Below are 13,450 nucleotides of genomic sequence, written 5' to 3'. Positions count from 1 at the left end.
ATTCAACTCACTCCCAATGACTTGACCTCAACCCTACTGTACCTAATAACCTTGCTCTTATTCACATTTACTCTTAACTTTCTTCTTCCACACACTTTACCAAACTCAGTCACCAGCTTCTGCAGTTTCTCACATGAATCAGCCACCAGCGCTGTATCATCAGCGAACAACAACTGACTCACTTCCCAAGCTCTCTCATCCCCAACAGACTTCATACTTGCCCTTCTTTCCAAAACTCTTGCATTTACCTCCCTAACAACCCCATCCATAAACAAATTAAACAACCATGGAGACATCACACACCCCTGCCGCAAACCTACATTCACTGAGAACCAATCACTTTCCTCTCTTCCTACACGTACACATGCCTTACATCCTCGATAAAAACTTTTCACTGCTTCTAACAACTTTCCTCCCACACCATATATTCTTAATACCTTCCACAGAGCATCTCTATCAACTCTATCATATGCCTTCTCCAGATCCATAAATGCTACATACAAATCCATTTGCTTTTCTAAGTATTTCTCACATACATTCTTCAAAGCAAACACCTGATCCACACATCCTCTACCACTTCTGAAACCACACTGCTCTTCCCCAATCTGATGCTCTGTACATTCCTTCACCCTCTCAATCAATACCCTCCCATATAATTTACCAGGAATACTCAACAAACTTATACCTCTGTATGTAATATATATATATGTAATATATATATATGTAATATATATATATGTAATATATATATGTAATATATATATATGTAATATATATATATATATATATATATATATATATATATATATATATATATATATATATATATATATATATATATATATATATATATATATATATATATATATATATATATATATATATATATATATATATATATATATATATATATATATATATATATATATATATATATATATATATATATATATATATATATATATATATATATATATATATATATATATCCCTGGGGATAGGGGAGAAAGAATACTTCCCACGTATTCCCTGCGTGACGTAGAAGGCGACTAAAAGGGGAGGGAGCGGGGGGCTGGAAATCCTCCCCTCTCGTTTTTTTTTGATTTTCCAAAAGAAGGAACAGAGAACGAGGCCAGGTGAGGATATTCCCTCAGAGGCCCAGTCCTCTGTTCTTAACGCTACCTTGCTAACGCGGGAAATGGCGAATAGTATGAAAAAAAAAAAATATATATATATATATATATATATATATATATATATATATATATATATATATATATATATATATATATATATATAATATGGTTTTTGTAACATTTTGTTACAATAAATTAACATTCATTAATGAAAAATTTTTAAAATATCATTCACCATAAATCATCAAATACTGACTGACACTGTTAGCAGTGTGAGTGGCAACACAACATGGTGCATAGGTGACATATGATGGGTGGCACCGTGCTTGTCCTGTTTCTTTATCTCTAATATGTACACGAATCAGTCAAACTCTCTCCAGCCTTCATGTTATTCTTCAGATCATAAGTGATAATCATAAAAGTGAATAGTATTTAGCCTCATACAGCACAAAATCCATCTCAACAATAAATGATTTCTTTCACTCTTAGTTGCTGGGACTGATGTCTATTGAGTTGACAAATGTTTTCACAATTATAAATATTAGTCACTTATCAAATAAATAAACTACCCACAGTATGTGGTATCTCAAAATAATAAAGAAAATATGGTCTATATAAAGATATTTTCCATGCACAAGTGTGTGGTGATGGTACATTTAATTAAGGTTAACCCCTAAGCAGGCATTTGAAACTGAGCTTATTGAACAATGGATGTCACTGAGCAACACATTTAAATGAGATCTGATTACAAGATTAAAAAACTACATCAGGATTCCTGGATGATAATGCCATGTGACAGGTACTTTTGTGACATTTCTGTGTATAAACTTTAATTTCTTCATTTTTCACAGTATTTTTTCAAATATATTGCGGTCTTGCCTATATTATCATATTGGCTAAATTGTCATGGTAAGTATGTTGACATGGAAGCCTTATTTTCATGATGTTTATATAGTCAGTGAATTATATCGTGACATTATTGTCATAGTGGCTGTACTTTCATGGTGGCTATAGAGTCGTTTGCAGTATTTCCCACTGTTACTCTTTTGTGAATATTGTTTTATTGTCATTGTAACTATAGTGTCATGGGGGATATATTTCCATAGCAGTAGTATTGTCATTATGAACATACCGTCATTTTGGCTATCTACTCATTTTGGTTATATTGCGAAGATTTACATATCGTCACATTGGCTATATTGTCAAGGTGATCTCTTTTATAGTTGCTATATTGTCTTTTTTTTTAGTCATGCATATTTTTTCATAAGCGATACATTATCGTCATAACTTTACTATTAAGGTGACAGTATATTGTCATTGTGACAATGTTGACAATATGACTATAATCTCTTAGTGGCTATATTGCTAAGATAACTATACTGTCATGGTGACTATTTCATGATGATGGTTATAATGAAAGTTTGACTGCATTTTCATTGTAGCATATTTAATGGTGTTGATTTCGCCCTTGAAGATATATTATAAAAACGAAAATTTCCTTTTTTTTAAATTATCATGTGAATATATTGCCATGATATGCGATATTGTTATAGTTTCAGTACTGTCATGTTGAATGTATATTATGTTGGTTACATTACAATTAAAGTCATAGTGGCAGGGTAAGTATATTTTCACGGTTGGATCATTTTGTTATTACGATTTTATTGTATTTGTAAGTATATTCTCATGGTTACTGTATTGCCGTAATTTCTATATGGTCCTGGACACTACATATCCTGAAATCTATATAGTCATATCAGTTATATGATCATGGTAGCTTTATTGTCATAGTGAATATCTTGTCGTCGTGACTATATTATCATAATGGCTAAATTGTCAAAGGAAATATGTTGACATGAGGGCTATATTTTCATGATATTCATAAAGTCATTGAAAGATTGCTATCAAGGTGACTCTAATAGCCTGGCGATTGATGTATATCGTGACATTATTGTTACGACAGCTGCATTGTCATGGTGGCTATATTGTCGTTTCCTATATTTTCAATGTTACTCTTTTGTGAAGATTGCTTTATTGTCATTGTAGCTATAGTGTCATGGGGAATATATTTTCGTATTAGCAGTATTGTCATTATGAACATATCGTCATTTTGGCTATCTGGTCATTTTCGTTATATTGCGAAGATTTACATATCGTCACCTTGGCTATATTGGCAAGGTGATCTCTTTATAGTTGCTATATTGTCATTTTTTTGATCATATATATTTTTTCATGCGTGATACATTATCTTGATAACTATATCATTAAGGTGACAGTATATTGTCATTGTGACTATATTGTCATTATGACTACAATCTCTTAGTGGCTATATTGCTACGATAACTACATGTGACTACATCTTCACTGTAGCTTATGTAATGGTGTTGAGTTACCCTTGGAGATATATCATTATAAAAACGGATATTTCATTTTCTTTAAATTATGAGGTGAATACATTGTCATGATATGCTATATTTTTATAGTTTCAGTACTGTCATAGTAAATGTATATTATGTTGGCTACATTACAATGGAAGCCATGGTGGCAGGGTGGCTATATTTTCATGGTTTGATAATTTTGTTATTAGTATCTTATTGTATTTTTGAATATATTGTCATGGTGACTGTGTTGCCATAATTTCTATATTGTTATTTGATTTATTAAATTGATGGCAATATTGTCATAGAGACTGTATTATCATGTTTCCTGTATGGTCATCATGTTTGTCTTGTCATCGTGACTCTATGGTCATGATGGCTATACTGTCATTAAGATTACATTATTATGGTAACTATATTGCCATCATGGCTTTTTGTCAGAGTAGCTATATTGTTAAGTTAGCTATCTTATTGTGGTGGGTATTTTCTTTCCTTTTGGTATATTGCCCTGATATCTATACAAGAATTTTGGCAAGATTAGAATGGTGATATAGTGTTCGCAGCCCAACTGTTGTTTTGGACATTTTTTCATGGGAATACATTATCATGGTACCTACATTGTCAAGGTTACTATATTTCATGCAAGCTACATTGTAAAGATGACGATATTGGCATGGCGGGTGTATTGCTATGTTCAATATAACGCCATCCTGGCTACATTATCTTGGTCGCTATATCAACTTGATGGCTATATTGCTACGGTCAATTTCATCGTTGGGGATGTATTTGGTCTTTACCTACAATTTGGTTGTGATTATATGATCATGATAATATTTCTATGACGGCTTATTTGGCATCTTGAGTGTATCTGTCTGGATATCATATCATCATGTAACTTAGTCTGTCATGCTTTTAAAAGGTGATGGTGCTTATGTGAAAATGCTGATTACATTATCATCATAAATGTATGATTATTGTAACTATATAGCAATGGCAATATCTTTTTTGATCATTTTGGTATTTTGACTTCATTTTGATAGTAGTTATGTTGGTATGGCAGGTACATTTTCATGGTTCTGACATTATTTTATGAGCTATACTGTCAAGGCGGCTGTATAGTATTGATAAATTCTCTTTTGGACGCTATTGTCTCCTGGACACTATATACTTTAGAGGTTATATGTTTCCTATAATCCGTAAGCGACTATTTTGTCACGGTATCTATATTGTCAAGTGGCTATATTGACGTTGTGAACATATTCTGAATGTTTCTTTAATGTTGCGTTGTCTATATATTTATATTAGTTATATGGCCATAGTGGCTTTGTTGTTATAGTGAATATATTGTAGTTGTGACTATACTATCATAATGGCTAAATTGTCATGGGAAATATGTTGATATGGATGCTATATTCTCATGATATTTCTATGGTAATTGTAAAAAAATTTTCAAGTTTACTCTAATATCTCAGTGATTGATTTATGTTGTAACATTATTGTTATGGTAGCTCTACAATCATGGTGGCTATATTGTCGTTTGATGCTTTTTCAGTATTACTATTTAGTGAATATGGCTTTAATGTCAGTGTAGCTATACTTTCATTGGGAAAAAATTTTCATTTTGACGCATTTGTCATAAGGAAATAAAGTTATTTTGGCTATCTTCTAATTTGGGTTGCATTGCTATGTTATATATATATCGTCACCTTCGCTATATTGGGAAGGTGATTTTTTTTTATAGGTGGTATACTGTCATTTTTTAATCGTGCATATTCTGTTATAAGCGATATATTATCATGATACCCATATCATTATGGTGAAAATATTGGCATGGCGACTATATTGTCTTTATGACTGTAATCTTATGATAACAATATAGGTACCCTGATATATAGGCACCATGAAAAGACAATCACCCCCTTGTAATATAACAAAAAATAACAAATAGCCATCATGGCAATATATTCATTTAACAATATAGCCACCATGGCAATATAGTTACCATATCAATATAATCTTAATGGAAATATAACTACCATGACCATATAGACACAATGACTATACAACCACCAAGACAATACAAGAACCATGACATTACATTATGACAATATAGAAACCAATTCAACGAATCAAATGACATTACAGATATTATGGCAACAGTCACCATGACAATATACACACATGTGGAATATAATCGACATAACAAAATGATTATATTATGAAAATATAGCCACTCTGCCACTATGGATTCCATAGGAATATAGCCAACATAATAATACATATACAATGACATTCCTGAAACCTTAACATTATAGCATATCACGACAATGTAGTCCCCTAATGATTTAATCAAAATGAGAATCTCGTTTTATAATGATACTTCCTCAAGGGCAAACACAACACCAATATAAAAGCTACCGTGAAAATGTTGTCCCATGATCATGATAACAATATATTCATGTCGGCTTCTTTGGTATTGTAAGTGTAAGTGTATGGATATCATATCATCATGTCACTTATACTGTCATAGTTTTTATACTGTGATATTGTTTATGTCAACCTGCTGATTATATGATCATGATTGGTCTATGATTATGGTAACTATATTGTAATGCCGATGATATTACATTATGATAATTTTGTCATGTTGACTAAAATTTCATGACATCTATAATGTTTTGGCAGGTACAGTTTCATGATTGTTACATTGTTTTATGGTCTATACTGTCAAGGTGTCTATATTATAATGATATATCCTGTCTTGGTCGCTATTTTGTCATAGAGACTATGTTGTCCTGCCGGCTATATGTTTGCTATGATTCAAAAGCGACTATTTGTCACAGTATCTATATTGTCATGTAGTTATACTGCCATAGTGAATATGATTTGTATATTTCTTTTTTGCATCTTTGACTGTATTTTCACATCAGTTATATGATCACTGTGGCTATATTTTTACAGTGAATAAATTGCAGTCATGACTATATTATCATAATGGCCAGATTATCATGGCAGACATGTTGACATGGAGGCTATATTTTCATGATATTTATATAGTCATTGTAAGTTTATTATCAAGGTGACTAATGACATGGTGATGATTTGTATCATGACATTATTAGCATGGTGGCTGAACTATGATGCTGGCTATATTCTCGTTTGCTGTATTTTTCAATGTTGCTCTTTTGTGAATATGGCTTTGTTGTCAGTGTAGCTATAGTGTCATGGGGAACATATTTTCATAGTGTCAGTATTGTCATTATGACCATACCGTCATTCTGGCTGTCTTTTCATTTTAGTTACATTGCTATATTGTATATATCGTCACCTTAGCTATATTAGCAAGGTGATCTTTTTATAGGTGATAATTGTCATTATTTAACTCTTTCATACTTTGCCATATGTGAAATATTATCATGATAATTATAATTTTATGGTAACAATATTGTCATAGCGACTATATTATCATTATGAATATAATGTCACAGTGGCTATATTGCCAAGATAACTATATTGTCATGGTGAATTTTTTATCATGATTTTTATAATGTCATAATGACTGTATTTTCGTAGAAGCTTTTTTAATGGTGTTGATATTGCCCTTGAGGATATACCATTATTTAAGAGAAATTGTCATTTTGATTAAATTATCAGCTGAGTACAATGCCATGACAAGCTATACTGTTATGGTTTCAGTACTGTCATGGTAAATCTTTTATTACTGATTGTACATTGCAATGGAAACCAAAATGGTAGGTGGCTAAATTTTCATGATAGGATAATTTTATCATGGCGATTATATTGCATTTCTGAGTATATTGTCATGGTGACTATGTTGCCATAATATCTATATTGTCATATAATTTGTCAAATTGATGGCAATATTGTCTTAGAGACGGTACTGTAATGTTATCTGTATTGTCACGGTGGTTGTATTTTCAACGTGACTATATAGTCATGTTGGCTACATTGTCGTTAAGATCACATTATTATGCTAACTATATTTCCATAGTGGCTGTATTGTTAAATCACTATATAGCCATGATGGCTATTTATTATTTTTGTTATATAACAAGGAGGTGACTCTCTTTTCATGTTGGCAATATTGTCAGAATAGCTATATTGTCGAGTAGTGGGTATATATATATTTCTTTTCTTGCAGTATATTATCATGATGGCAATAATAACATTTTGGCGATATTGGCATGGCGATATAGTGTTTTAGTAGCTAAACTCTTGTTGTGGATATTTTTCAATTGTATATTTTATCACAGTAGCTACATAGTCAAGGTTACTATATTTTCATGGTAGCTACATTGTCATGGTGAAGACATTGGCATGGTGGTTGCATTCTTACTTTCAATATAATGCCGTCCTGGCTACATTAAATTGGTCGCTATATCAACTTGATGGCTATAGTGTTATGGTTAATTTTGTCTTTCGGGATATATTTTGTAATTAGTGACAATACTGTTGTTATTATGTGATCATGATAATATTTTCATGAAAACTTATGTGGTATTGTAAGTGTAAGTGAAAGGATATCATCTCATCATGTCATTTAAATTGTCATGGTTTTTACACTATGATCTTTTTTAAGTCAACCTGCTGATTATATAATCATGATTGGTGTATGATTATGGTAACTATATTGTAATGTCGTTTTATTTCATTATGATAATTTTGTCGTATTGACTACTTTTCCATGACAGCTATAATGTTATGATGATATCATGATGATAAATGCTGTCTGAGTCGCTGTTTTTTCACAGAGACTATATTGTCCTGGAGTCTATATTTTTGCTATGATCCGAAAACGACTATCTATTAACAGTATCTATGTTGTCAGGTTGTTATATTGCCATTGTGAATATAAGTTGAATGTTTCTATATTTTTGCTTTGATTATATTTTCATATCAGTTATATGATCATGGTAGCTTTATTGTCATAGTGAATAGATTGTCGTCGTGAATATATTTTGATAATGGCTAAATTGTCATAGCAAATATATTGAGATGTTGGCTATGTTTTCATGATATTTATAAAGTCATTGTAAGATTACTGTCAAGGTGACTCTATTGTCCTGGTGGTTGAGTTATATCGTGATATTATTGTCAAGATGGCTGTATTGTCATGGTGGCTATATTGTAGTTTGCTGTATTTTAATTTTACACTTTTCTGAAGATAGCTTTACTGTCAGTGTACCTATAGTGTCATGGAGAATATATTTTCATAGTGGAATTATTGTCATTATGAACATACTGTCATTTTGGCCATCTCCTTATTTTGGTTACATTTCTATCATATATATATCATCACCTTGGCTATATTAGCAAGGTGATCTTTTTTTACGGTTGCTATATTTTCATTTTTTTAATCATACATATTTCGTCGTAAGCGATACATTACTATGATAACTATAACATTCCATTAACTATATATTGGCATTTTGACTATATTGTTATTATGACAATGATATCATGTTGGATATCTTGCTAAAGTAACTTTATTGTCATGGTGTCTATTTCATCATGATGGTTATAATGGCATGGTGATCACAACAATTTTGTAGGTTTGACAAATATATCACCAATGACAAATTTAATCATAGCAATATAGCCATCAATTTGTTATAGCGACCAAGATCATGTAACGAGCATTGTATTGAGAATTACAATACAGCCACCGTGCCAATGTCGTCACAATGGCAATATAGCTACCATGAAAATATAGTAACGTTGATAATGTAGCTGCCATGGCAAAATATTCAAGACAGAAAATACCCAAAAGATGGCCACAACAAGAGTTTAGCTGCTAAGACGATATATCACCATGCCAATATCTCTAAAATGTTAGTATAGCCATCATGGCAATATATCAACAGAAAAAATACTCATCACAACGATATAGCTACCTTGACAATATACTACTCTGACAATATAGGTAACATTAAAAGACAGCCACCTCCTTGAAATATAAAAGAAAAAAAATGACAAATAGCCATCATGGCAATATGGTAACTAACCAATATAGCCATCATGGCAATATGGTAACCAAACAATATATTCATCATGGCAATATGATTACCATAGCAATGATTCTTAATGGCGATATAGTCACCATGTCCTTATACTCACGATGACAATACAACTACCATGATAATACAGAAAACATCAAAATACAGTCTCTAAGACAATATTGCCACTAATTCAACAAGTTAAATGACAATATAGATTTTATGGCAACACAATCACGATAACAATATACTCATAAATGTTATATAATCGTCATAATAAAATGATCCTACAATGAAAATATAGTCACCCTCCCACTATGGCTTCCATTACAATATAGCAACAATAACAAAACATTCACCACGACAGTAGTGAAACCATAACAATGTAGCATATCATGACAATGTAGTCACTTGATCATTAAATAAAAAAAAAAATTTCGCTTCTATTATGGTATAACCTCAGTGACTAAATTTTATACACCCTTAAAAAGCTGCCATGAAAATACAGTCACTATGACATAAATATCATGATAAAATAGTGACCATGGCAATATAGTTACTCTGAGATTATAGTCATTATGACAATATAGTCGCTATTAAAATACTATCACCTTAATAATAAAGTTATCAGAATGATATATCGCTTGTGACAAAATATGCATGATTAGAAAATGACATTATAGCACCTATAAAAAAGATCACCTTGCCACTATAGTCAAGGTGACGATATATACATCATAGCAACGTAAAGAAAAAGAGATGATAACTAGAACGACGGTATGTTCGTAATGACAATACTGCAACTATGAAAATATGTTCCCCACGATTCTCCAACTTCAGTGACAATAAAGCCATCTTCACAAAAAGAGTACTATTGAAAAAATAGCAAACGACTATACAGCCATCAAGACAGTACAGCCACCATGACAATAATCTCTCGATATAAATCAATCGCCAGGACATTAGCGTCACCTTGATAATGAATATACAATGAGTGCATGAACATCATGAAAAGATAGCGTCCATATAAATATATTTGTCGTGAAAATATAGCCTCCATATGAATATCTTTAAAGTGACAGTTTCGCCATTCTGATAATATAGTCAAGACGCTAATATATTCACCATAACAATAAAGCCACCATGATCACATAAATGATATGACAATATAATCAACGCAACAATAAACGCATTTATAAATTATATCCACTCTGAGAATACAACCACATGAGAATATAGATACTGTGACAAAATAGTCATTTTTGGATCATAGCAAACATATAGCGTCCAAGAGAATAGAGTCTCTATGACAAAATAGTGAAGAAGACAGGATTTATCATCACAACAGTATAGCCGATAAAACAGTGGAACAACCACGATAATGTACCTAACAACAATATAGCATACATGAAAATATAGTTACTATGACAAATTCATTACAATGAAATACAAACAATATCACATTATGGTTTCGATAATCATACACCAATCATGATCATATAAGATGAAACCTTCAAAACAAATCAAGGGTAGCGACAACGCAGGGAGGAATAGCTACAACCTAGCTCTGAAAGACGACATGATATGCTATATTGTCATGGTTTCAGTACTGTCGTAGTGAATGTATTATTATGTTAGCTATATTGAAGTGGCAGGGTGGCTAAATTTTCATAGTAGGATAATTGTGTTATCGCGGGTATATTGCATTTGTGATAATACTGTCATGGTGACTGTGTTCCAGAAATATCTAAATTATCATTTAATTTGATGAAGCGATTGCAATATTGTCGTAGAGACTCTAATGTCACGTTGCCTTTATTGTCATGATGGTTGCATGTCATCTTGACTATATTGTTATGTTGGTTATATTCCAGTTATGATTACATGGTTATGGTAACTATATTGCCATGGTGACTATATTGATAGGTGACTAAATTGCCATGATAGCTGTTTTCATTTTTCTTATACTGTAAGGAGGTGACTGTCTTTTCATATTGAATATATTATCAGGGTATCTATATTGTTAAGTTAGCTATATCATTGTGGTGCTTACTTTCTTTTTCTGGTGGTATATTGCCATGATGCCTAGACTAACATTTTGGCGATATTGGCATGGTGATATAGTGTCTTAGGAAATAAACTGTTATTGTGGATATGTTTCCTGGGATTTTATTATCATAGTAGCTACATTGTCAATGTTACTATATTTTCATGGTAGCTCCATTGTCATGGTAACAAAATTGCCATTGTGGCTATATTGTTATTTTCAATATAATGCCATCCTAACTACATTATCTTGGTCGCTATATCTACTTGCTGGCTATATTGCTATGGTTCATTTTATCGTTGGGGATATATTTTGTCATTAACTACAATTTTGTTTTAATCATACGATGATGATAACAATATTTTAAAGGTGGCTTATTTGGTAACGTGAGTGCAAGTGTATGGATATCATATTATCATGTCACTATATTGTCATGGTTTTTATACTGTGATGGTGTTTATGTCAGCCTCCTGATGATATTATCATGACTGATATATGATTATGGTAACTAAATTGTAATGGCGATTATATTTCTTTGTGACAATTTTGTTATGTTGCCTGCATTTTCATGGTAGGTATATTCTTATGGCAGCTATATTTTCATTGTTGTTTCATTGTTTTATCGGCTATACTGTCAAGGTGACTATATCTTAATTAAAAATCTTGTTTTGGTCGCTATTTTGTCATGGACACTATATTGTCCTGGAGCCTATATGTTTGCTATGATCCGAAAGAGACTATTTTGTCACAGCATCAATATTGTCAGGTGCTTACATTGCCATAATGAATATAATTTGAAGGCTTCCTTATTGTTGCGTTGACTGTATTGTCATATCACTTATATGATCATGGCTATATTGTTATAGTGAACATATTGCCGCCTTGACTATATTATCATATTGGCTAAATTGTCATGGTAAGTATGTTGAACATGGAAGCCTTATTTTCATGATGTTTATATAGTCAGTGAATTATATCGTGACATTATTGTCATAGTGGCTGTACTTTCATGGTGGCTATATAGTCGTTTGCTGTATTTTCACTGTTACTCTTTTGTGAAGATTGGTTTATTGTCATTGTAGCTATAGTGTCATGGGGGATATAGTTTCATAGCAGCAGTATTGTCATTATGAACATACCGTCATTTTGGCTATCTACTCATTTTGGTTATATTGCGAAGATTTACATATTGTCACCTTGGCTATATTGTCAAGGTGATCTCTTTTATAGTTGCTATATTGTCATTTTTTTTAGTCATGCATATATTTTCATAAGCGATACATTATCGTGATAACTTTACTATTAAGGTGACAGTGTATTGTCATTGTGACAATGTTGACATTATGACTAAAATCTCTTAGTGGCTATATTGCTAAGATAAGTATACTGTCATAGTGACTATTTCATGATGATGGTTATAATGACAGTTTGACAGCATTTTCATTGTAGCATATTTAATTGTGTTGATTTTGCCCTTGAAGATATATTATAAAAACGAAAATTTCCTTTTTTATGAATTACCATATGAATATATTGCCATGATATGCGATATTGTTATAGTTTCAGTACTCTCATGTTGAATGTATATTTTGTTGGTTACAGTACAATTAAAGTCATAGTGGCAGGGTATCTATATTTTCATGGTTGGATCATTTTGTTATGACGATTTTTTTGTATTTGTGAGTATATTCTCATGGTTACTTTGTTGCCGTAATTTCTATATTGTCCTGGACACTATATATCCTGAAATCTATATTGTCATACCAGTTGTATGATCATGGTAGGTTTATTGTCATAGTGAATATCTTGTCGTCGTGACTATATTATCATAATGGCTAAATTGTCATAGGAAATATGTTAACATGAGGGCTA

Source organism: Panulirus ornatus, chromosome 55 (assembly GCF_036320965.1).
Source record: "Panulirus ornatus isolate Po-2019 chromosome 55, ASM3632096v1, whole genome shotgun sequence".
NCBI lineage: Eukaryota > Metazoa > Arthropoda > Malacostraca > Decapoda > Palinuridae > Panulirus > Panulirus ornatus.
This window is presented reverse-complemented; position numbering follows the sequence as displayed.